Raw genomic sequence first — 5,380 nt, forward strand, 5'->3', positions numbered from 1 at the left:
TAAACTCGGAGAGAGATTGGAAAAGATCAGTAAGTGTTAATGCACTTTTCCCCACTTTCCAGTAAACTACAGGATGCTTTTAGCTAATGGATCGTAAACTGCAAGCCAAAGTTCTTGATCATTATTTTAAATAAGAACGATGTAATTTCCAGTGTGACTGCCATTATTACAAATGTATCCAGTGCAATTAAAGACCACAGTGGTTTAAATATGTTTTTCATTTATGTATATACATGCACACACACACACATACACAGGGGTGTTAGTTGGTGTCAGAGGTTGATTTGAGGAAATCTGTTTTCTCCCTCTGCAATGTGGCTATTAGGAATTCAGAGAGCCAGGCTTGGCTGCAAACACCATAACTTGCTGAGTCATCTCACCAGTCCAAGACCACAGTGCTTTGATACCAGTCATCTAATTTCAAAACTATTTACTATTCTGTGTACAGGCACGCCAGTGCATGTATATAAACCATGTGTATACGGGAACCCTGGAAGGTCAGAAGATTCATCAGTGCTCCCTACATCTAAAGTTACAGAGCCTTATGAGCACCATGTGGGTGCTTAGAACCAAGCCCTAGTCTTCTGCCAAGAATGAGGCTCAGCTTGGAGAGGGGTTCTGAAGGAACTGAGAGGGGGCAAAAACAAACTGGAAGTCAAATCGTGGGTCTAGACTGGTGGCCTATGCTCTACTGGAGACAGCTTTCCAGCCTGACAGTTCTCTCTCTCTCTCTCTCTCTCTCTCTCTCTCTCTCTCTCTCTCTCTCTCTCTCTCTCTCTCTCTGGTTTGAGACAGTTCTCTAAGCAGTTCTCTCTTGCTATTCTAAAAAACTCTCTGGATAGCTCATCTAGCTCGTTCGTTTCTTGCACTCTAAAGTCCTGTCTTTTATTTTACATATCAATTCAGTCATTTACTCCACATTCCCTTTTGCTTATCCTATGAATGAGCACCCTCTGACCCCTGTCCCTTAATTCTTAGGAGACTGCAAACACATTTTCTTTCAAAATTGGAAAAGAATTCAGAGATCTGCCTGCTTCTGCTGAGCACATTAATAAACTAGCTGGGCGGCACCTGGTCCTGGAAATACCATTTTTACTATGCCTAACTTTACTGTGTCTTAGGCTGACCTTGAATTAAGGAATCTGCCTGCTTTTGTATCTTGCTGAGAAGCTGGCTCATTACTTCAGCTACCTTTGTTTCTTTAGATTCGCGAAGCCCCTCATATAATTCATATTTCATCCTTATTTTTTTATATTGAGAAATTACATATTTTTGATCTCATGTTTTTAGAGTTCTTTTCCACAGCCTTAAGGGCTGCCCTGAAGGTCCCAGTGTTTACCCTTCTGTTAAAACACTAGCCATATCTTTGCCTCCTGGACTTGCTGTCTGGGATTATCATGGAGTCATTAACATCAATGGGGGAGACATTCTTCAGAGAAATGCAAAGCATGTACCGTATTATACAAACAAGCCTTACACTGGTGGCAGCCATCTACACTCCTGGAGGCCCACTTCCACTGGCCCTGTCTCAGGAGTAGGAACCATGTCATTCTGTCCCCACCAAGGCCATGCAGGACTGGCAGTCCTCTGAAAGAGAAGTAAGGGCTCTGAACCATCTCTCCACCTCCTAGTCATCTACTTTTGTGGTCAGTGTTTTCTATTGCATTGCCTTGAGACATGTTTGTTGTCATAATTGGGAGTGAAATACTGTTGCTTTCTAGAGGGATGATGTATTACACAAAACTCTCCACCAGAGAACCTACCCCAAATGTTACTGAGCAGTTAAAAATACCTACAAAATTCTATTATGTCGTGTGGGTTTAAGCATGAACACTTGTTAATTATAATATTTATGATGAAAGTATAAATTAAAATCTATGCATATCTTCTGGCTGTGATGTTCAAAATGTGAAGTCAATTTGGAGGAATGTGGCTGCTTTACAATATAAAATATCCAATTTAGAATAACAGAAAAATGTTATTGAATATATTTGTTACTAAAATTGAGGAAATGCTTCTATGCTAATAATTAGAACTTTTTCCTCATTCTTTGTCTATGAAGTGCCCCGGCATTTATATCCTGGAACAGTGTACCCATCATGATTCAATATAAGTTAAGGATATTCCTGTTGTAAAAACTATAAAGGCAATTTGTGTGTACCTCGGTACCCAGAACAGTAACTGATACAATTAGTGATTTTCCTGTTAATGGTTGTTCAATAAGCAACTGAAGGAATAAACTCTTCAGAATAGAAATAATGTAATAATTCAGGCTAGAAATGGTGTTAGCAGTGACGCTATCAAGATCTACAACCAGAATATGCCATTTCTCTGAATGGAAAAGACAAACATCAGAGATTGTGTCTCTTAGTAATATCAGAAGTTACTCCTAACATTTCATTAATATGACGGTCCAAATGTGAGCTGAACAATGACAATACTAATGGACATGGCAAAGTGGATGAGGACACCCCCAAGGGCTCAACCCTATGATAGAGGCAACTGAGGAAAGCTGAGAAGAGGGCAGGTGGTCTCCTCAGGGAAGAACACACCACACCAATTGTTTGTCCAGTGCCAGAAGATCAACCCTGAAAACATACATACAAAAAAATTATATAGACTGAACAGGTTTTATATATATATATATGTGTGTGTGTGTGTGTGTGTGTATAATATATATTATATATTATATATTATATATTATATATTATATATTAAAATGTAGAGAGAAAAGAGGCCATGAATTTGAGTGACAATGGAGAGGGCCTTGTGGGAGAGTTTGAGGGAAGGAAAGGGAAGGGGGAAATACTGCAATTATACAATTGCAAATTGTTAAACTACAAAAAGAAAGAAAAAGGAAGGAGGAGAGAGAGAGAGAGAAGGAAGGAAGGAAGGAAGGAAGGAAGGAAGGAAGGAAGAAAGAGAAAGACAAGTGTCAAGAGTACCTGAATGGAAGTAGTTTGTCTAATTGTGTCAGGTTCACTAACAAAAGAATCACAAACTGGGTGACTTTTAACTCAAATATATTTTTTAGAATATATTTGGAGACTGAAGAGTCTGTTCTGAAAATGCTTACAAGTTTGATGTCTGGACTCTTCTGGATCATGAATATGTATATTCCTTTTCCAAAATAATGATTACATTATAACATACACACACACACACACACACACACACACACATACACACACACACACACACTTTTGTCATATCTTTACATGGTAGAAAGGAAAGAGGTTTTTCTGAAATCTCTCTCTAAGGACACCAATCACTCCCAAAAATGCTTTCTACAGAGGCCATTATATTGGGGATTAGGATCAGAGTATGAATTATGGGGGACACACCAGGGTATAATGTCATTTAATGAGATGGGAGACAATTTGATGAGGAAAGTACAAGTATGATTCTGTGCATTTTCTTCAGCACTATATTTCCATTTCTAAACTAGGCATTTGAAACCTGTACTTATCTATCAAAATAAATTATACTATATACTATTATTAGTCTAAAAGATCTGCATAGTCATTGTTATTAACAAAATGACAAGGGGTTCTCTTGTTTCTACCTAAGTGCCTAGGATTCAAAATTTTTAATACTATAACTGTTCTATCAAGCATTGTTAGTTATATGATTTATATCTATTAGATTTACCTTAAGGATAGGTTTTGTTGAAGTCTTTTAAGTTCAATATTCTAACAGAATTTTAAATACATTTAAAGTTGACAACTCAATACACAAATATTTTCCAGTATCCCACACTTGACTCTGTTGGCTGTAAAAATAGGATTGTCGTGCTCACAACAAAACATCCATGAGTTAGCTAGAACTGAGTCATATTGTTTGCTAGTCAAGTAAAAATAATGCAAACGAATCCAAATGCAAATACAGCGTTACAATCCACGCCATGTTACCTAATTCCCCACTTTGACTAAGTTAATCCAGGGAAGCATGACTCTTGCTAAGTGATTTTTTTAATGTTTTTCTAATTTGTGTTGCAGAGAAAATAAGGCATGTAAAACTGGCATTTCACTGAGCAGTTTTTTATGTACCTACTTGTTAAGTATGACGTTTTGAGACGTTCACCTAAAATATATATTACCTGCATAAATTAACATTAATATCGTTATCTGTTTTACAGGTTGGCATATCTACTGAAAAGGCCCATTAGTTCAAACCAAATAGCAGAACGTGAGGGTGTAGATTCTCAGAGTCACAAATGCTGTGAAAATAGTAATGTATAAGCAAATATTAAATGAGCACCAACCAGTAATTCCTACAGTTACAGACACTCTTGTATTGATAGGAGAGAAGACCAGTACACCAGGAAAATAGTGTTTCACACACTCTGCCAGTGTGTTTTCCTTTTAAGGCTCCTCCTAATTTGCCTACCTCTTGTTATTCTCTGCCTTGTAAGGCTGGCATTCTTGCCATCTCTCTTGGGTGATAGCAAAAATAGACTACAGTGCTCCTTTGAGGAAGTATACCAGAGAGCCAGGAGAAGAGCATCCTGCTGAGCAGCTGACATCCTTCTATGGTGTCTCTAGCAGGATCTAATAATCATGGAAACCACGTGAACAGGTAAGGGCTATACTGTCTTCAACCTGAGTCAGCCCGTGTCAAAGATGAGCCACTGCTAAGGTAGTCAGCTGATTTTTCTATTTGGGTATCAAATACCTATTTAATGCTCAAAATTGTATACTCTAGAAATACCACACACACACTCTCTCTCATGGAAGTCTAGCGTAATTTACAATCTTTATGGAGAACAGCTAAATATCTGAATAATAGTAATTGTCCTGTTCATGATAAGATGATGGTTCATGAGAAGATATATATAATGTTTGAGGATTTCCACACTTAATAGTATAAAGATATCACACATAAAAATGCTAGTTTATAGTTAACCCCATCTGAATCTGAACAAGGCTTTTGACTAAGTTGGCAAACTGAAAATGAAAGCAGCCATACCAAGAGTCAAAAGCACCCAAGCCAGTTGTGAAGGGAAAACAAAGCTAAGGAGATAAAGCAATAAATTTGGAATAGTAATAAACATTAATTAAAATAGATATTTATACAAAATAGGTAATCCAGTGAAACAATATCCATAAAATCATCAAGAATATATGGCCCAAAATATGTCATGGCAGGGCAGTGAGTAAGGCAGCTTGTAAGGACTGATATACAGTCACATGAATGTCACATAGAGAGGTATGATATGCATGGTGCTCTAATGACAATGGGACACAGACTATGGAGCAACTAATGACATGCTTCAGATTCCTTCCTTTTGAAAGACATTAAGTGCAGAGAGTTATGGGAGGATGCTGTGAGTGCCAGGAGAAGCTAGGTTTCACACAAGAGTTAAAGAATTCTTGACGAA

The sequence above is a fragment of the Rattus rattus genome, chromosome 8 (assembly GCF_011064425.1).
Source record: "Rattus rattus isolate New Zealand chromosome 8, Rrattus_CSIRO_v1, whole genome shotgun sequence".
Classification (NCBI taxonomy): domain Eukaryota; kingdom Metazoa; phylum Chordata; class Mammalia; order Rodentia; family Muridae; genus Rattus; species Rattus rattus.